Source organism: Cyprinus carpio, chromosome B22 (assembly GCF_018340385.1).
Source record: "Cyprinus carpio isolate SPL01 chromosome B22, ASM1834038v1, whole genome shotgun sequence".
NCBI classification, from domain to species: domain Eukaryota; kingdom Metazoa; phylum Chordata; class Actinopteri; order Cypriniformes; family Cyprinidae; genus Cyprinus; species Cyprinus carpio.
The window spans coordinates 35,085,417-35,107,219 of NC_056618.1; the positions used below are offsets into that span (position 1 = coordinate 35,085,417).

The window sequence follows — 21,803 nt, forward strand, 5'->3', positions numbered from 1 at the left end:
GGCATAATATTGATTACCACTAAAAACACATACAAGCATACAATCATACATAAATCCATGCAATGATTGTTTCAAAGACTGGGGTGCATTGTCAACAAGTTTGGGGCACAAAAGTGGTGATATTCATAAAATACAAAATAAAACAAAGTTGTTGTTTGTTTGTTTTTTGTCGTCTTTTAATTGTGGGGGTGTTAAAAGCGAGTGGTCAGCACTAACAGATCAATGTTTTATCCAAACTGAGTAAACTGAAGGTAAAGTTCACCTCCAAACAGTCAACGGAAAGTGAGGCAACTATTTGCTGAACTCTGATAAGCAGAACCTGCTGTGACTGGCCATCCCTTACGAAAAAGAAGTTTATTCAAGTGTGCTATTAGTATACTTCTTTTAAACTAAAAATAAGAAAGTATGCTTTTAGTTTACTTTTTATGTACTTCTCAGAAATGGACTTTATGTACTCCTCAGAAATATACTTAAAATGACATTTAAGTATACTTGACTTATACTTACAAAAAGTCTAAATATACTTTAACTTTACTTAAGTATACTTAATAAAATAAACTTGAAGTATACTACTTTTTGGTAAGGGATGTGGGGGTGAGTTGCCCCATTAACCTCGTATTAATTTGTCCATGATGCATTCAATCTATCAAAATCTGATCTAACTTTTTTTTTATCACATACACATACAGGTCCTTCGCAAAAAATTAGCATATTGTGAAAAAGTTCATTATTTTCCATAATGTAATGATAAAAATTAAACTTTCATATATTTTAGATTCATTGCACACCAACTGAAATATTTCAGGTCTTTTATTGTTTTTAATACTGATGATTTTGGCATACAGCTCATGAAAACCCAAAATTCCTATCTCAAAAAATTAGCATATTTCATCCGACCAATAAAAGAAAAGTGTTTTTAATACAAAAAAAGTCAACCTTCAAATAATTATGTTCAGTTATGCACTCAATACTTGGTCGGGAATCCTTTTGCAGAAATGACTGCTTCAATGCGGCGTGGCATGGAGGCAATCAGCCTGTGGCACTGCTGAGGTGTTATGGAGGCCCAGGATGCTTCGATAGCGGCCTTAAGCTCATCCAGAGTGTTGGGTCTTGCGTCTCTCAACTTTCTCTTCACAATATCCCACAGATTCTCTATGGGGTTCAGGTCAGGAGAGTTGGCAGGCCAATTGAGCACAGGAATACCATGGTCAGTAAACCATTTACCAGTGGTTTTGGCACTGTGAGCAGGTGCCAGTTCATGCTGAAAAACGAAATCTTCATCTCCATAAAGCTTTTCAGCAGATGGAAGCATGAAGTGCTCCAAAATCTCCTGATAGCTAGCTGTATTGACCCTGCCCTTGATAAAACACAGTGGACCAACACCAGCAGCTGACATGGCACCCCAGACCATCACTGACTGTGGGTACTTGACACTGGACTTCAGGCATTTTGGCATTTCCTTCTCCCCAGTCTTCCTCCAGACTCTGGCACCTTGATTTCCGAATGACATGCAAAATTTGCTTTCATCCGAAAAAAAGTACTTTGGACCACTGAGCAACAGTCCAGTGCTGCTTCCCTGTAGCCCATTTCCTGCACACGCCTGTGCACGGTGGCTCTGGATGTTTCTACTCCAGACTCAGTCCACTGCTTCCGCAGGTCCCCCAAGATCTGGAATCGGTCCTGCTCCACAATCTTCCTCAGGGTCCGGTCACCTCTTCTCGTTGTGCAGCGTTTTTTGCCACACTTTTTCCTTCCCACCGACTTCCCACTGAGGTGCCTTGATACAGCACTCTGGGAACAGCCTATTCGTTCAGAAATTGCTTTCTGTGTCTTACCCTCTCGCTTGAGGGTGTCAATGATGGCCTTCTGGACAGCAGTCAGGTCGGCAGTCTTACCCATGATTGCGGTTTTGAGTAATGAACCAGGCTGGGAGTTTTTAAAAGCTTCAGGAATCTTTTGCAGGTGTTTAGAGTTAATTAGTTGATTCAGATGATTAGGTTAATAGCTCGTTTAGAGAACCTTTTCATGATATGCTAATTTTTTGAGATAGGAATTTTGGGTTTTCATGAGCTGTATGCCAAAATCATCAGTATTAAAACAATAAAAGACCTGAAATATTTCAGTTGGTTTGCAATGAATCTAAAATATATGAAAGTTTAATTTTTATCATTCAGCATTTAGATATTAGTAAATTCTTTTTAATATGCTCCATTATTTTCCAAACAGGAATAGGAATAAATGTGTCCGGCTCCCATGTCTGGTGTTATACCATGTGTTTGTGCTGATGTCAAAAGCAATCTATACCCTGTTTGTAATTGTTTAAAAGACATCTATATCATTTGTATAATGTTTTCAGTTTTAAAAAGGGATCTCAGTTTGTGTCAGGTCAAGTGGTTAGAAATCATTAAGGACCATGAGTGTCACCTAGTGGCTTCTGTTGAAACAGCTAAAAGTTTTATAGAAACTGAAAGGGCCCAAAAATTATTTTAAATATATTGATGTAATTATTCAATTTTATTATGAATGTGTTAAAAAAATTGCAAATGAATAAATAAATGGGTTAAAAAGTTAATTTGTAAAAAAAAAAATTCTGGTTAGTTTGTTAAAAAGAAAATTCTGGTCCAAATCAGAAAATTCTGGATGCACCCGAAAACCATAATCAAAAAAAAGCTTTGTAATTATTTTTTATTATTTTAGTAAATAATATAAAGTAATTTTGTTATACTTTTTAATTTAACTAAATTTTAGTGATACTGAATTTAAAAAAAAAACACACATGTCAATAAAATTACCACACTTTTAAAGTAACTTAAAGTAAATTAGTTAACTACTTTAGTTAACGAGCTAAGAATGGACAAAAGTTCTTCAGCATTAATTAATTTTTGTTAATGTTAATTTCAACATTTACTAATGCATTTAAAATCAAAAGTTGTTCTTGTTAACAGTTAATGCACTCTGAATTAACATGAACTAACAGTGATCGACTGTATTATCATTAACATTAAGAAAGATTAACAAATACTGTAAAAACTGTTTTGTTCATTGTTCATGTTAGTTTATACACTAATGTAACCTTATTGTAAAGTGTTACCTTAATATCAAATATCAATATGTTATTTTTATTCACTTCTATGTAACAGAATCAGATATACAGGTGCTTCTCAATAAATTAGAATGTCGAGGAAAAGTTAATTTATTTCAGTAATTCAACTCAATTGTGAAACTCATGTATTAAATAAATTCTATGCATACAGACTGAAGTAGTTTAAGTCTTTGGTTCTTTTAATTGTGATGATTTTGGCTCACATTTAACAAAAACCCACCAATTCACTATCTCAACAAATTAGAATATGATGACATGCCAGTCAGCTAATCAACTCAAAACACCTGCAAAGGTTTCCTGAGCCTTCAAAATGGTCTCTGACAATCATTGACACCCTTCACAAGGAGTGTAAGTCACAAAAATTCATTGCCAATAAGCTGGCTGTTCACAGAGCGCTGTATCCAAGCATGTTAACAGAAAGTTGAGTAGAACGAAAAAGTGTGGTAGAAAAAGATGCACAACCAACCGAGAGAACCGCAGCCTTGTGAGGATTGCCAAGCAAACTAGATTCAAGAATTTTAGAGAACTTAACAAGAAATGCACTGAGGCTGGGGTCAAGGCATCAAGAGCCACCACACACAGACGTGTCAAGGAATTTGGCTACAGTTGTCGTATTCCTCTTGTTAAGCCACTCCTGAGGCATTTTACCTGGGCTAAGGAGAAGAAGAAATGGACTGTTGCCATTGGTCCAAAGTCCTCTTTTCAGATGAGAGCAAGTTTTGTATTTCATTTGGAAACCAAGGTCCTAGAGTCTGGAGGAAGGGTGGAGAAGCTCATAGCCCAAGTTGCCTGAAGTCCAGTGTTAAGTTTCCACAGTCTGTGATGATTTGGGGTGCAATGTCATCTGCTGGTGTTGGTCCATTGTGTTTTTTGAAAACCAAAGTCACTGCACCCGTTTACCAAGAAATTTTGGAGCACTTCATGCTTCCTTCTGCTGACCAGCTTTTTGAAGACCAGCTCATTTTCCAGCAGGATTTGGCACTTGCCCACACTGCCAAAAGCACCAAAAGTTGATTAAATGACCATGGTGTTGGTGTGCTTGACTGGCCAGCAAACTCACCAGACCTGGGGCCTCATTTATAAAACTTTGCGTAGGATTTGCGTCAGAAGTGGCGTACGGATGAAACATAGGACGTGCGTACGCACAGAAATATTCGGATTTATAAAACCGTGCGCACGCACATCCTACGGATTTTTTCCCTTAATAAATCACAATCAATTCTAAATGTAGCGCAGCTTTTGCGGCTTCATGACACGCCCATAGTTGCCCATAAATAGTCCGTGAAACGCCCACAAGTTAATATTCATTGATTGCGAAATCATGGCAAACACATAGAGGAAATCAAAAAAAACGTAACTTCACTCAATGTGAAGTAGAAGTTATCGTTGGCGAGGTGGAAAAGAGGAGAAAAATGTTGTTTGGAGGGCACAGTGTGGGCATTACTAATGCCAAAAAGGCACTTGAGTGGCAAACGGTGGCAGACGCCGTAAATGCTGTAGCCTCACAACCTCGGACCGTGGCCGAAATAAAAAAGAAATGGTCGGACATCAAAGTCGAGGCAAAAAAACGTCTAGCGCTCCATCGCCAGAGTGTGTCTGCCACGGGTGGGGGAAAGGGGACACCGGAGCTGACCCCTCTTGATGAGAGACTGGCGGCAATTATTGGGGAATCCCTATTAAGTGGAGTGGTGACTGAGGCGGAGGGGTACACTAATGCGCCAGATGCACCGGGTGACACAGGTAAGAGAAATAAGTAAAATGAATGCAGTCAAGTCACATGTATGCAGGCTACACAATTACAGTTTATTAATATAGAACAATTTTATTTCAGTTGCTGGGTGTTCCAGCGGGGCCAGTGGTTACGATGCTGCAGCTGAGCAGCCGTCTGGACCCAGCGTCTCCACGGCACGCGGCTCTCAACCCTCCAGCAGTGGACGTGTCCTCACCGATGCAGTCCTTGAAATGCAGAGGGAAGTCATTAGTTCAATCAGAGAGGTGGCCAAGGAGTTGGGCGAAATCAAGACTGCCCTGACTGAAATAAACTGCACGATGAGGGAATTCTTGAATAAATAATATTTTCCACACCTTTTGTTGTTCTTTACAAGCGACGCATCACTTCCAAACGCTGGCGCACAGCAGCAGCATTTGGCTCACATGCGTGGGGATGGGGTTCAGGGTCGGGGCCAACACAGCAATCGGCGCCAGGGGGTAGAGGCACGTATTTAAGCTGTGCCACATTGTGTAGCACAGCACATGCCAGCATGATTTGGCACACCTTTTCAGGCGTGTACAATAACCTCCCTCCAGTGCAGTCGAGGCAGCGCCATCTGCCCTTAAACAGGCCGATGGTGCGCTCCACTATAGCGCAAGCTCGGCTGTGGCACATGTTGTAGTGCCTTTCCTCTGCACTATGTGGGCTGAGGAAAGGCGTAAGCAGCCACTGTTTGAGGGGATATCCACTGTCCCCTGCAAGGATAGTGAAAGGGTTAAGACATTGAAGTACATTAAAATGTGAATGTCTATAATCAAACGTACCTAGAAGCCAGCCATCACGTATAGCACCAGCCTCGAGTCTGCGTCCAACACTGCTGTGTCTTAAAATAAATGAGTCATGGGTTGACCCAGGCCACCGAGCTACTACATTAGTGAGCAACATGTCTGCATCACAAATAATTTGGACATTGATTGAATGAAAATGCTTTCTATTAATGAAAGTATTTTCATTAACGTTCGGTGCCCTTATGGCAACATGAGTGCAGTCAATAGCACCGATGACATTTGGGAAACCATACATAGCTGCAAATTGAGCTTTCTTGTTTGCCTGTTCACCCGCTGTGTATGGGAAACTTTATGGAATCATGGGACGAAGCTATTATGCCTTTTAACACGTCTGGCATTACCCGGCTAAGGGTCGGCTGAGATATTCCTGACCTGTCAGCCAATTCCCTCTGAAAAGTGCCAGTCGCCAGGAATCCTAGTGTTGTTAGGACTTGAAGTAGGACTGGCACGGCGTGGTTCCTCCGAGTGCTCCTCTGTAACGCCGGGCCCAAAAGCCCGCAGAGGTCCAACAGGACGGCTCGAGGAAGTCGGAACCGGCTCATAAGCCACTCGTCCTCGTTTGCCAGCAAGTCTTCTTGCTGTCTAAAGATGCATTCACTCCGAATTCTTCCATTTGCCACATCTTCTAAGAGTGCAAGATCAGCCATTGTGCGTCATTACGCATTGTGATGGGGCATTTTATTTCCATCCATTTAATTGCATCTGACAAGCTACAGATGTGGGTAATAATCGACGTGGAAATGGGAAATTGTTCAGCGCAAATGTAATTTCTTGTTGCTTTCTGAATGGTTTAGACATACGCCATACATAGTTTTATCAAAAATAAAACAAACTAAAGGCATATGCATGAATACCATAATTCCGTAGCTTATGAAGAAATGTTTTACTATGAAAACAACTTTCCCCAGTGGACAATTAATACATCTATCTATTTATCTATCTATCTATCTATCTATCTATCTATCTATCTATCTATCTATCTATCTATATATCTCCTTAATTATCTATCTATCTGTCTATCTAATTGCAACTATATCTGCTCCGCCAGACGGACACATTGACGAGAATATCAGTTTTGTACATTATTTCGTTCTGTTAAGTATATTATTTATGAGGATGAATTGCACAACATGCCAATATTGCAGAACATATTTCACTTTTCTTTTTGCAAATATGTGTTCATTTGAATTTCTGTTGTAATTTTCGTTTGATTTTTTTTGTTTGTTTCACTGCTGATCGATCAAATGGGTGTTCGTGTAGGCTGTTAATTGTAAGACTTGCTTTGTGAAGTCTTCATGTTATTTATGAGAGGCAGTATTGTCATTTTCACTTTCACTTTCACGTGTTTCTTCCATCTGCTGACGGTGTCGCCATTTCTCATTTCACCCGTTTTTGTGCGTACGCCTGGGTCAGAGCTTGCGTGAAGGACCGCACATTTTCCCGTCAAGTTTGCTTTTTTATAAATATCAATTATTGCGTAGAGAGTGGCGTACGCCTTCTTTTGTGCGTACGCAACGTTTATAAATGAGGCCCCTGAACCCCAGAGAGAATCTATGGGGTATTGTCAAGAGGAAAATGAGAAACAAGAGACCAAAAAATGCAGATGAGCTGAAGGCCAGTGTCAAAGAAACCTGGGCTTCCATACCACCTCAGCAGTGCCACAAACTGATCACCTCAATACCATGCCGAATGGGGGCAGTAATTAAAGCAAAAGGAGCCCCTACCAAGTATTGAGTACATGTACAGTAAATGAACATACTTTCCAGAAGACCAACAATTCACTAAAAATGTTTTTATTATTGGTCTTATGAAGTATTGTAATTTGTTGAGATAGTGAATTGGTGGGTTTTTGTTAAATGTGAGCCAAAATCATCACAGTTAAAAGAACCAAAGACTTAAACTACTTCAGTCTGTGTGCACTGAATTTATTTAAATGATGAGTTTCACAATTTGAGCTGAATTACTGAAATAATTGAACTTTACCACAACATTCTAATTTATTGAGCTGCATCTGTATTTCATGTGACTTATAGGAACAAAGATATCGATAATTATATACAGGGCTGAACTGGGAAAAAAAAATCTGCCCTGGCATTTTTTGGTACAGAAGGCCAACCACCACTTCGATAAATATATATACAGTATCTCACAGAAGTGAGTACACCCCTCACATTTTTGTAAATATTTTATTATATCTTTTCATGTGACAACACTGAAGAAATGACACTTTGCTACAATGTAAAGTAGTGAGTGTACAGCTTGTATAACAGTGTACATTTGCTGTCCCCTTAAAATAACTCAACACACAGCCATTAATGTCTAAACCGCTGGCCACAAAAGTGAGTACACCTCTAAGTGAAAATGTCCAAATTGGGCCCAAAGTGTCAAAATTTTGTGTGGCCACCATTATTTTCCAGCACTGCCTTAACCCTCAGTCCTCTTCCACTCCTCCATGATGACATCACATAGCTGGTGGATGTTAGAGACCTTGCGCTCCTCCCCACAGATGCTCAATAGGGTTTACGCCTGGAGACATGCTTGGCCAGTCCATCACCTTTACCGGGGTCGTCTTGGAGAGTCGTTATCATGTTGGAATACTGCCCTGCGGCCCAGTCTCTGTAGGGAGGGGATCCTGCTCTGCTTCAGTATGTCACAGTACATGTAGCTCCAGTGCCAGCAGCACTCATTCAGCCCCAGACCATGACACTCCCACCACCATGCTTGACTGTAGGCAAGACACACTTGTCTTTGTACTCCTCACCTGGTTGCCGCCACACACGCTTGACACCATCTGAACCAAATAAGTCTTTCCAGTAATCCATTTCCTTAGTCTGCTTGTCTTCCGTGTGTATTGAGTTTGAGCTCCATCATGTTATTTTTTTATGGACTATTTTTTATCTTAAAAATCTATTCTATACACCATCATTTTCGTTTCTATAACGTGTGAATCCTCTATCGTATTCTACAACAAAAAAAATCACTAGTTTTATTTTGATTTTCCGAGTCAGCTATTTAGCTTATAGCCCATTGGCATCGCCAGCGTGGTTGCCGCAAATCCCGCTTGCATTGCTAATACTCTATTCACACACATTACCATTGATTTACTCACTGTTACTTGCTTTAATGGAGGATGTATGTCTACCTTTGAGTCTAGGTGAGGACACGTTCGAGCTGCATTCGGTGCTGGAGGCCTAGAGAAGCAGATTGGCGACCTGGAGGTGAGGCAGGCCCAGCTGAGAGAGCGGAGAGCTGCGCTGGAAACCTCCTGGGCTGATGCTCACAAGTCCGGGGTAAGTATACAGCGTGCTGCTAACAGTCTCAAAACTTCTACTCTGTGTGTTTCTCTGCACAGGCCCAGTGCACCCAGGACACGATCTTCCAAGATGTCCTTCACTCCGACGCCAGGACACCACGGACCCTGGGTGCATCCACAGCGGAGGATGCGTGCCAGGTCCTGGGCAACAACTTCTCCTCCTCCGGTCTTCGAGATCTCCACCCAGAACCGATTCGCTCCCCTCCGCGAGACGGAACGCGACACTGTGATCGTCGGAGACTCACTGTTTCCCTGGTGCTCGTGTTCTTGATGTTTCTGCGCAGATACCCGTGATCCTGAAGGCCGACGAGAGCCCCAAAGCGGTCGTGCTTCACGCCGGGTTTAACGACACCACGCTGCAGCAGACGGAGACACTGAAGAGGGACTTCAGGTGCCTGATCGAGACGATGCGCAGCACGATGCCCACGGCTATGATCATCATGTCAGGACCACTGTATCGACCCATGTAGCGATGAGGACACGAAAGGTTCAGTAGACTTTTTGCTTTAAATGAATGGTTATTGTCATGGTGTGAAGAACAGAAACTGCTATTTGTTAATAATTGGAATCTTTTCTTGGAGCATTCTAGGCTTTTTCGCGCTGATGGCCTGCACCCCAGCAGAGTCAGAGTGGAACTTCTCTCGGACAACATCTCCAGGACACTTCGCTCCATATGACTAGTAAGCCAATTCTCAAATAACTACTATGATGACTTTTGTTCTACCCGCTTAAATTATAGAAGTACTTGTGCTGTCCAATCTATTCACTGTTCCCCGAATACAGGTCCTTCTCAAAAAATTTGCATATTGTGAAAAAGTTCATTATTTTCCATAATGTAATGATAAAAATTAAACTTTCATATATTTTAGATTCATTGCACACCAACTAAAATATATTTCAGGTCTTTTATTGTTTTAATACTGATGATTTTGGCATACAGCTCATGAAAACCCAAAATTCCTATCTCAAAAAATTAGCATATTTCATCCGACCAATAAAAGAAAAGTGTTTTTAATACAAAAAAAAGTCAACCTTCAAATAATTATGTTAAGTTATGCACTCAATACTTGGTCGGGAATCCTTTTGCAGAAATGACTGCTTCAATGTGGCATGGCATGGAGGCAATCAGCCTGTGGCACTGCTGAGGTGTTATGGAGGCCCAGGATGCTTCGATAGCAGCCTTAAGCTCATCCAGAGTGTTGGGCTCTTGCGTCTCTCAACTTTCTCTTCACAATATCCCACAGATTCTCTATGGGGTTCAGGTCAGGAGAGTTGGCAGGCCAATTGAGCACAGTAATACCATGGTCAGTAAACTATTTACCAGTGGTTTTGGCACTGTGAGCAGGTGCCAGGTCGTGCTGAAAAACGAAATCTTCATCTCCATAAAGCTTTTCAGCAGATGGAAGCATGAAGTGCTCCAAAATCTCATGATAGCTAGCTGCATTGACCCTGCCCTTGATAAAACACAGTGGACCAACACCAGCAGCTGACATGGCACCCCAGACCTTCACTGACTGTGGGTACTTGACACTGGACTTCAGGCATTTTGGCATTTCCTTCTCCCCAGTCTTCCTCCAGACTCTGGCACCTTGATTTCCGAATGACATGCAAAATTTGCTTTCATCCGAAAAAAAAGTACTTTGGACCACTGAGCAACAGTCCAGTGCTGCTTCTCTGTAGCCCAGGTCAGGCGCTTCTGCCGCTGTTTCTGGTTCAAAAGCACATGCCTGTGCACGGTGGCTCTGGATGTTTCTACTCCAGACTCAGTCCACTGCTTCCGCAGGTCCCCCAAGGTCTGGAATCGGTCCTTTTCCACAATCTTCCTCAGGGTCCGGTCACCTCTTCTCGTTGTGCAGCGTTTTTTGCCACACTTTTTCCTTCCCACAGACTTCCCACTGAGGTGCCTTGATACAGCACTCTGGGAACAGCCTATTTGTTCAGAAATTTCTTTCTGTGTCTTACCCTCTCGCTTGAGGGTGTCAATGATGGCCTTCTGGACAGCAGTCAGGTCCGCAGTCTTACCCATGATTGCGGTTTTGAGTAATGAACCAGGCTGGGAGTTTTTAAAAGCCTCAGGAATCTTTTGCAGGTGTTTAGAGTTAATTAGTTGATTCAGATGATTAGGTTAATAGCTCGTTTAGAGAACCTTTTCATGATATGCTAATTTTTTGAGATAGGAATTTTGGGTTTTCATGAGCTGTATGCCAAAATCATCAGTATTAAAACAATAAAAAGACCTGAAATATTTCAGTTGGTGTGCAATGAATCTAAAATATATGAAAGTTTAATTTTTATCATTACATTATGGAAAATAATGAACTTTTTCACAATATGCTAATTTTTTGAGAAGGACCTGTAGTGGGGTCAAAATATAAATTTAATGTAGGCTCTAGAAAAAAATCATATCGTGATTAAACCAGAAAAAATGTTAAATAAATGAACAAAAACAATTTTTAAAGTTTGGGCTCATAAACATTAGATTACTCACACCCAAAGCAGTTATTGTAAAAGAAATGATCACAGATAATAGTTTTGATGTACTCTGCTTGACTGAAACCTGGCTAAACCCAATTGATTATATTGGTCTAAATGAGTCTACTCCACCAAACTACTTTTATAAGCATGAGCCCCATCAGACTCGTCGTAGGGGAGGTGTTGCAACAATATATAGTGATATTCTCAATGTTACCCAGAAAACAGGATACAGGTTTAACTTTTTCGAAATACTTCTGCTTAATGTTACACTGTCAGAAATCTATTGTATCTCTTGCTCTGGCTACTGTGTATAGACCAACAGGGCCGTTTAAAAGAATTTGCAGATTTTCTCTCAGACATTTTGGTTACAGTTGATAAAGCGCTAATTGTCTGAGATTTTAATATTCACGTTGATAATACAAATGATGCACTAGGACTTGTGTTTACTGACCTAATAAACTGTTTTGGAGTAAAGCAAAATGTCACCGGCCCACTCATCATTTTAATCATACACTAGATTTAATTATATCGCATGGAATCGATCTTACTGATATAGATATCGTACCTCAAAGTGATGATGTTACCGACCATTTCCTTGTATCGTGCATGTTGCATATCACTGATATTAACTATATGGCCCAGTGTTACCGTCTGGGCAGAACTATTGTTCCAGCCACCAAAGACAGATTCGCAAATAACCTGCCTGATTTATCTCAGCTGTTATGTGTACCCAAAAATACACATGAACTAGACAAAATGACTGGCAACATGGGCACTGTTTTCTCTAATACATTAGAAGCTGTTGCCCCCATCAAATTGAAAAAGGTTAGAAAAACGTATTGTGCCATGGTATAACAGTAATACTCACTCTCTCAAGAAAGAAACTCGTAGTCTTGGGCGCAAATGGAGAAAAACTAACTTGGAAGTTTTTAGAATTGCGTAGAAAAACAGTATGTCCAGCTATGGACAGGCCCTAAAAAAAGACCGAGCATATCCACAAACTCATTGAAAATCACCCAAACAATCCAAGGTTTTTATTTAGCACAGTGGCTAAATTAACAAATAACGAGATGCCACCTGATTCAAATATTACATCAACGTTTAATAGTGATGACTTTATGAATTTCTTCACTGATAAAATAGATAACATTAGAAATATAATAACAAATGTAGATTCTACAGCGCTTAATACTTCAGTTTCATCCATCGCACCCAAAGATAAACTGCAATGCTTTACAACTATAGGACAGGAAGAGCTAAATAAATGTATCTAAACCAACAACATGTTTATTAGATCCTGTACCCACTAAATTACTGAAAGAATTGTTACCTGTAGCCGAAGAACCGCTTCTCAATATTATTAACTTGTCGTTATCTTTAGGTCACATCCGAAAAACCATTCAAGCTGGCAGTTATTAAGCCTCTTATTAACTAGATCCTAGTGAACTGGCAAATTATAGGCCCATTTTAAATCTTCCATTTATGTCAAAATTTTTAGAAAAATTTGTGTCTGCTCAATTGTGCTCCTTCCTGCAAAAAACTGATCTGTATTAAGAATTTCAGTCAGGTTTCAGGCTCCACCATAGCACAGAAACTGCACTAATTACTTGCTTCTTGCGTCAGATCAAGGCTGCATCTCATTGCTAGTTTTACTTGATCTTAGTGCTGCGTTCGACACCATAGATCATAACATACTCATAGATTGATTACAAAATTATACAGGTATTCAAGGGCTCCAAGATGGTTCAGATCCTTCCTGTCCGATAGCTAGCATTTTGTTTATTTAAATGGGGAGTCATCTCATTTATCACCAGTAAAATATGGAGTGCCACAAGGATCTGTCCTAGGTCCTCTGCTATTTTCAATATACATGTTGTCCCTTGGTGATATTATTAGAATATACAGGATTAGTTTCCACTGTTATGCTGATGATACTCAACTATATATTTCAACGAGACCAGATGAAACTTCTAAATTATCTAAGTTAACAGAGTGTGTTAAAAATGTAAAAGATTGGATGACCAATAATTTTCTCCTATTACATTCAGATAAGATAGAGATATTACTTATTGGACCAAAAAACAGTACACAGAATCTAGTAGACTACAGTTTGCAACTAGACGGATGTACTGTTACTTCCTCTACAGTCAAAAATTTGAGTGTTACATTAGACAGCAACTTATCTTTTGAAAACCATATTTAACGCTACAAAAACAGCATTCTTCCATCTTAGAATCACTGCCAAGTTACGAAACATGTTACTTGTTTCTGATGCAGAAAAGCTTGTTCATGCATTCATGACCTCTAGACTTGTCTATTGTAATGCACTGCTAGGTGGTTGTCGTGCATCTTCAATAAACAAGCTACAGGTAGTCCAAAATACAGCGGCTAGATTCCTTACCAGGTCAAGAAAATATGATCATATTACCCCAATTTTACAGTCTCTGCACTGGCTACCTATTAAGTTCCGTATCAGTTACAAATTATTATTACTTACCTATAAGTCCCTAAATGGTTTAGCTCTTGCATACCTAACTAGCCTTATACCATGCTACAATCCATCACGCTCCCTAAGGTCATAAAACGCTGGACTTTTGGTAGTTCCTAGGATAGCAAAGTCCACTAAAGGATGTAGAGCTTTTTCGCATTTGGCTCCCAAACTATGGAATAGCCTTCCTGATAATGTTTAGAGTTCAGACACACTCTCTCTCTCTTTAAATCTAGATTAAAAACACATCTCTTTCGCCAAGCATTCGAATAATGCATCTCATAATTTGTGAATGCAGTTGTATCTGATCAAATGCACATTATTATTCTTTAGCTTGGGTTAAACTAATTAATTTTACTTTGTTGGAACAGCAGCTATGCTAATTATGTCTCTATTTGTTTCTCTGTTTTGCCACGGGATTTACACAAGCTCCAGTCTGGATCCAGAACACCTGAGAAGAGATGATGCCAACCCCTCAGAGGACCTCAGATGATGCTAACCCTGAAACAACATACAGAACTAACAAATATTGCTATAAGTGTGATTGCATCATATAATAATTGCTGTTAATAGTGTTCATCGTCTGGTTGACTACGTCTTGTATTATTTTTTCTGAAAATTCCTGTCATATGCACATAAACTGACAGTCACCACTTATAAGCTACTACTAAATATTGTAGAAACTTAATTTTCTGTTGCTTTGCAATGATTTGTATCGTAAAAAGCGCTATACAAATAAACTTGAATTGAAATTGAATTGAATTCAGCAAACTGTTGCGGGCTTTCTTGTGCATCATCTTTAGAAGAGGCTTCCTTCTGGGATGACAGCCATGAAGACCAATTTGATGCAGAGTGCGGCATATGGTCTGAGGTAAAATATCTATTGTTGCTTTCACTATGGCTATAAAGACCACGCAAAATAATATTCAAACTCGCATTAGACATGTTTAACATTGATTATACTACGGGCCGTTGAATGCTTGAATCTGATTGGCTGACGAACGTTCTGAGGTGTGCAATTATTTTCTGGGAAACGTACGGCGAACGTAGTTCCAGGCAGCTCTCTACAGTTCCATATCACTTCACATAGTAAAACCGTAATAACGGTCACGCAGTTTGCACAAAAAAGGTGTTGTCAGGGCTGCCCTGACGATTTTATCAGTTAGCCTATACAGTGTAGCAACTTAAAGGCTTCACATGACATTTCTCACTAGCGATGTAATAACAGCGCTGTTTAGAGACGCTGCAGCAGAAGAGTGTTTAGAGACGCATAAAGGTACGTTAGCCTAACACAAGCTCCCTCTCTCTCTCTCTCTCTCTCTCTCTCTGTGCATTGCATACTGGGAGTGAGTGAGCGTGGCGAGTGAGCGTGAGTGGTGGCTCTCGTGTTTGAGTTGTTTTTTCTCTTTCTTTTTTTTTCTTTCTTTGGGTTTTTTTTTTGTGTGTGTGTGTCATTTTTGGATCTTTTTCTTTTTTGGTTTTTATTGTTTTTGTAGGGGGTGGTTTGGGGTGTGGGGAAGCATGGCGGATGCAGGTGTGCGGGTCTTGAGCTCACTCACGCGTCGTCACGGTGTAAAAGTGGCGTCTGCTGTGAGCGTGGAGAGCTGTTGTTTAGCTGTGGGTGAAGTTGTGGGAAATAAGAACGTATTGTCTGCCTCGAGGATGAATAGTGCTATCGTTATCTTTTTAAGTACAGTAGAAAAGGCTAACGAGTTAGTTCAGAGAGGAATTGTAATTGATGGCGTTCTTACCCCTGTTTTACTACTTTCATTATCGTCAAAAAGAGTCACTCTCTCGAACGTACCGCCATTTATTAGTGACGATGTATTAACGCAAGCATTGTCTCGCCATGGAAAAGTGGTCTCCTCGTTTAAAAAAATTCCAATTGGTGGTATTTCTCCTCTACTGAAACATGTTGTGTCTTTCAGACGCTCAGTTTACATGATTGTGAACAATGACCTAGACCTTGCGCTGAATTTCCGAGTGGATGATTTTGACTATGTGGTGTTTATAACCACCGACAGGTTTAAATGCTACGGCTGTGGTAAGGTCGGCCATCTGACCCGAGCCTGTCCCAACAAACAAGGAACGGCTAGTGCGGGAGGCGCAGCTAACGGCGGTGAGCCGCCAGCCGATGAAGCAGCCGAGGTGGAAGCAGCGGTGGCACAGGTGAGCGAACCTGATGGCGCTCATAGTGCTGGGACTGCGGAGAACACAGTGGTTTCAGTGCAGGAGGATATCCAAAGTACAAAAGAGGTTGAAGACGAGGGAGACAAAGGTGAGTCAAGCGATAAAAGAGTTGTGGAAACTGATATTGGGGGATGTTCGGGAGGCTGATGGTGGGCCTAATGAAACTGATATGGAACAAACAGTGTTTTGGGGTGCTTTCACATCTCTAGTTCGGTTCATTTGGTCCGAACCAAGGGCAAACAATTAGACATTGTAGCATTTTTCAGCTTTTTTGGTTCCCTTTCACACCACACTGATTGCTTTGGTCCGAACAAGTTGAAACGAACCAAAATGCAGTCACATGACAACATCCACATCACTCATTGGAGATGACGTATTTCCTAAACTGCTTTTCGATTGGTCAGAATTTACGTGCGGGAAAATTCCAACATAAGAGGAAAAGCCGCAAACAACACGGAGACAACACAACTATGGAGAGACGACTGCGCGGGCTGGTTTTGTCCCTGGCCATAATCTATTACATTGTTTGTATACACTACAATATGCAAACAATACATTTCTATAATGAAGTGCGGATGCGGCTTGAAAACAACGTTCTAATGCACTGCAAACGGTGAGCGGGCATTGCTCGTAACTTCAAGCGGAGGCATGCATTAATCCACGAGCTGCCATGCTAAAGTGCAAACTGTCAACAAACACTTCCTCATCCCATAATGCACAGCACAGCTGACTACGGATCAGTACTTTTTGCAGTTGGGTCTGTTCGAGGTCGGATCACGTTCTCACCACAAACAAACCGCTCCAGAGTTCGTTTGAAAACGTACCGAGACCACCTCTTCAAGCAGGTCTCGGTACGCTTGTTTGGTCCGCCTTTGGTGTGCACCCGAGTGCGATTGCTGGTTTCACACCTGCCCAAATGAACCGCACCAAAGGGGGAAACGAACTCTGGTACGATTCAACCGAACTGAATGAGGCAGGTGTGAAAGCACCCTAAGGTGCCATTGAAAAGGAAGAAGTCAGACAAGGTTTGTGATTTTCGGCATTTGAAGAAAATGGATCTTGAAGGTGCCTCTGATCAGATCGACTCAGAGAGTGATAGTGAGTTATCTGACTCAAGTGTTGTACTGTCACAGAGTGAGTTTTCAAGCCGCGATTATGATGTAGATGATATTAAACTGTTCCTTAAGTCAAAGAAAAATAAGAGAGGAGTTTTAGTTAATGAGTATTTCCCAGATGTAGGACAGTTTGTGGAAAAAACTAAATGTTTTATGGCTGAAGGGCGTTTTTGAAATAAAGAAGTGTATCGGTTAAAGAAAATAGTGAGGAAACTTAACATGGATTTGACTGATGGCAGTGAAAAAGTTTAATTCCATGAATATGATTCAAAGCAGTCTGTCTTTTTTTTTACTTTTGTTTTTTACTTTTGTGTGTGTTTGATGTTTGTATTTGATTTTTGAAAGAAATAGCAAAAAAAGAACTGAATTGTTTGAAGTTATTAAGCAGAAAAAAATAGATGTTGCTTTTATTCAAGAGACACACAGTGATGTTAAAAATGCTGCTGACTGGATGCAGGAATGGGATGGTTTTTCTGTTCTAAGTCACAACACCACACTTAGCGGTGGTGTAGCAATTTTATTTTCAAAAAGCTTTTGTCCAGTTTCATATCAAGTTGATGAGATTGTGAAAGGAAGACTCTTAAAAATATGAGCAATTTTTGAAAAATATGTTTTACTTTTTATCTGTGTTTATGCTCCAACATCAGCATTGGAAAGATTGTTGTTCCTAGGTACACTAGGAATGTTACAAAATTGTAATACTGAAGAATATCTATTTTTAGGTGGTGACTTTAATTGCACAGAAAGTCATATTGACAGGAATCATATTGAGCCTCACATGCCTTCTCGTGAACGTCTTATTAAGGTCATAAACATGAATGATCTGTGTGATATTTGGAGGCATTTTCATGATGGACAGAGACAGTATACATGGGCTCATGCTTGTGATAATTTTCTGTCTCTTGCAAGATTAGATCGCTTTTATAGTTTTAACCATCAGTTGGGTATTTTTAAAAGCTGTGTTATTTCTCCAGTTAGTTTTTCTGACCATCATATGGTTGTGTGTTCTTTCTTTCTAAATCAAATTAAGTCTCGGAGTGCTTATTGGCATTTTAACACAAATCTATTGTGTAAAATCTTAAGGATTTTAAGGAGGTCTTTAAGGTATTTTGGGAAGAGTTTAAAAAGGAAAAAGGTTTGTTTCAAGATTTAAAGCAGTGGTGGGATTTTGGAAAGGTACAAATAAGACAGTTTTGTCAACAGTACACTTGCAATGTCACCACAGAGTTAGATAATTCTATGAAAGCCTTGGAGACAGAGATAATTAAACTGCAGAACTTAGCTGATGCAGCGAGTAATCAAAATTATACAGAAATGATTTTGAATAGAAAAACACATTTAGCAGACCTGCTGGGGTTGAAAACACAAGGAGCTCTGATTCGTTCTCGTTTTTTAAGTCTTGAACAGATGGATGCACCATCTAAATATTTTTTTAGTTTTGAAAAAAATGGGCAAAAACGTTTTTTGCATGCTTTACGTTCTGAGACAGGAAATATTTTAACTAGTCATGCAGAAATACGTGAATATTTAATAGGTTAAGGAAGGTAATAGATCAGGTCGTGCATTCAGATCAGACTTATTGTGTTCCGGGTAGGTCTATTTTTGATAATATTACCCTCATGCGGGATATTTTTGATGTCTCCAAGTTGCTCGGTATAAATATTGGACTTGTTTCACTGGATCAAGAAAAGGCTTTTGATAGGGTTGAACATCCTTATTTGTGGAGAACCTTAGAAGCTTTTGGAATTTGTCAGGATTTTATTGAAAAAAGTGAAAGTACTTTATGGTGACGTTGAAAGTGTACTCAAAATAAACTGTGGCTTATGCACTCCTTTTAAGGTTTGTAGGGGTATAAGACAAGGTTGCTCATTGTCTGGAATGTTATATTCACTTGCTATAGAACCCTTGTTGCAGCAACTAAGAGAAAAAGTTTGTGGTTTGAATTTACCTGTTTGTAAAAACAATATAATTTTATCTGCTTACGCTGATGATGTGGTGGTTTTAATTGACGGACAAAATGATATACATGTGTTAATGGAAGTTCTAGAGGATTTTAAAGCTTTATCATCAGCAAAAATTGGAATAAGAGTGAGGCGCTTTTAACTGGAAACTGGTTAAAAAGGAAACCAAAATTGCCTGATGGCCTGAATTGGGGAACAGGTGGGTTTAAGTATTTGGGAGTGTACTTAGGAGATGAAACATTCCTTCAGAAAAATTGGGAAGGGGTTCTTGATAAGGTAAAAGGAAAACTTGAAAAATGGAAATGGCTAGTACCAAAGATGTCATATAAAGGGAGAGTTTTAATTATGAATAATTTAGTAGCCTCCAGTCTTTGGCATAGGCTGGCCTGTTTGGATCCTTCTTCAAAACTTCTAGTTGAAATTCAGGGCATCATGGTCAATTTTTTCTGGGACAACTTGCATTGGGTACAACAGGGTGTGTTGTTTTTACCTAAAGAGGAAGGTGGCCATGGGTTGGTACAACTGAAAAGTAGAATTGCAGCTTTTCGTTTGCAATTCTTACAAAGATTTCTGTATGGGTCGTTAGAAAATGGATGGCGGGCTGTTGCGTGCTCCATATTACACAGCGTTATAGGGGTGGGGTTGGATAAATCTTTGTTTTTAATGGATCCTCTCAAATTGAATGTGAGCAAATTGCCAGTGTTTTATGAAAATCTTTTTAAAGTGTGGAATCTTTTCGATTTACGGAGGAATGAGATGACACCTTCTATCCACTGGCTTTTGGAAGAGCCTTTAATAAATGGAGCCCGTTTTGATTTAACGAAGGACAATTCATCCTTTCATGGACTTAATGCGCTATTGTTAAATTCAAAAATCTTCACTTTGGGACTTCTGATTCGCATTGCCGGAGTGGACTTTAAAATTACAGAAGAAGTGGCTTCCTGCTTAAAGATCAAGTCTATGCGGACTGTTGAACGGATGCTAATGAGTTGGAAGTCACTGGTCAATGATGAAGAAAAAAGACTGTTATTGGACACTAATGGAATAATAGATGCTCCCATTTTACATGACTGTTTCCCTCTTTTTACGTTGTTACCCAAATTAGAGGGTTGTAAGGGACCTTTTTTGGATGGTGAAAAATTTTTGTGTTTGGACTTTTTGACAGCAACTGGCAAGGCTTTTTATAAGATATGTGTTAAAGTTTTCAATAAAAAGGTTCTGAATGGAAAAGTTGACACACCTTGGCATAAAATATTGGGTATAGAAGAGAGTGTGAAACCTGAATGGAGGTCACTGTATAAGCCACCGTTACCCAAAAGGTCAGGGGATATGCAGTGGAGACTTCTTCATGGCGCCATTGCAGTAAGTGCTTTTATTTCTGTTATTAATCATGAAGTTTTGTCTGATTGTCCTTTTTGTTCAAAAAGAGAAACTGTGTTTCATGCTTTCATGGAATGTGACAGATTAAAACCATTATTCTTATTTTTGGAAAAAATATTCACTTCTTTTAATGAATTGTTTTTCATGAAAATTTTTGTTTTTGGTTGGAGTTTGAAAATTATTTTGCTTACATAAAGCACAGAATCATTACCTGAGATTATTACTGTCATATTTTGTATGTTGTTCCTGCCGCGATGTCGCAGAAAATAAAAAAACATTCCTAAAATAGAATTCTGTGTGGCTTATTCTCACGTGTTGCTGTCGCAGGTGTTCACGACAAAAACTGCATGGAAAAGATACTTTTTATTGCGTCATGTCTTTTTTGGACACACGGTGTTACTGTTTGATCCCCCCTAAAAAAATCTAAGTATAAAAATATTTATGCTGACAGATCTAATAATTGAATCTGCAGTTAGTGAAAGTGGAGAAAAGAGATCCAGTCTGGAGATGAGCAGGAACAGTTGATTTGCATGGCAGACATAGAGATCCAGATTTTTTGTTTGTTCATTTGTTTTTAACTTTCCTTTGTTCTTGTTACCCTTTAAGTATAAAAAGCAGACCTATTGTTCTGTCACTTTAGGACTGCTGCAAACAGGAACAAGTATACTGAATAGAAATTTCCTGCAATTGTGTTATTTGAGGGGACTTTGCTTTTCCGGTGAGCATGAGTGGTACACAAGCACATTCATAGAGTGGAATACTGAGTGGAGCATCAAACCGCACAATGACGAGGAGAGTGAAACCTGTGCGCTGAACACTGCTGGGCGGGTTGGGGCCATATTTATAAGTATATTTATATTTTCGGCTCGTATTTCTCTTTTGGCCGATGATTTTCAGCAGCCGAAAATTCGGTGCATCCCTACTTTTAACATTGCTGGGTAGGGATGCACCGATTGGGAAATTCTGGGCCGATACCGATGTTTAACATAACATCTTGGCCGATGGCCGATGCCAATGCCGATGTTTTTTCTTTTTGTTATTTATTTCTTCTTTTGTGCCACGGAAACATACAAGTCTTTCAGCTCTTGATCATACTATCCTAGAATGAGCGCAAATTCAATCAGACCAATTTATGAAACAAAAACAACCTTTAATGTCACTTTCTGGTTGACATTAGTTATAACCTTATTTATGACAAGTTCTTTACTTTTCTGAAAAA

The 21,803-nt window shown here is 39.8% G+C and overlaps 1 long non-coding RNA gene across 1 annotated transcript; it reads right to left on the reverse strand.

Annotated features, from left to right (window-relative positions):
• Positions 1–4,883: 4,883 nt before the first annotated feature.
• On the reverse strand, positions 4,884–5,506 carry LOC109099806. The gene is made up of 2 exons (XR_006157834.1): positions 5,189–5,506; positions 4,884–5,059 (listed from the first exon to the last, which is right to left on the reverse strand). It is a non-coding gene; the product is annotated as an uncharacterized LOC109099806 (long non-coding RNA).
• Positions 5,507–21,803: the final 16,297 nt, after the last annotated feature.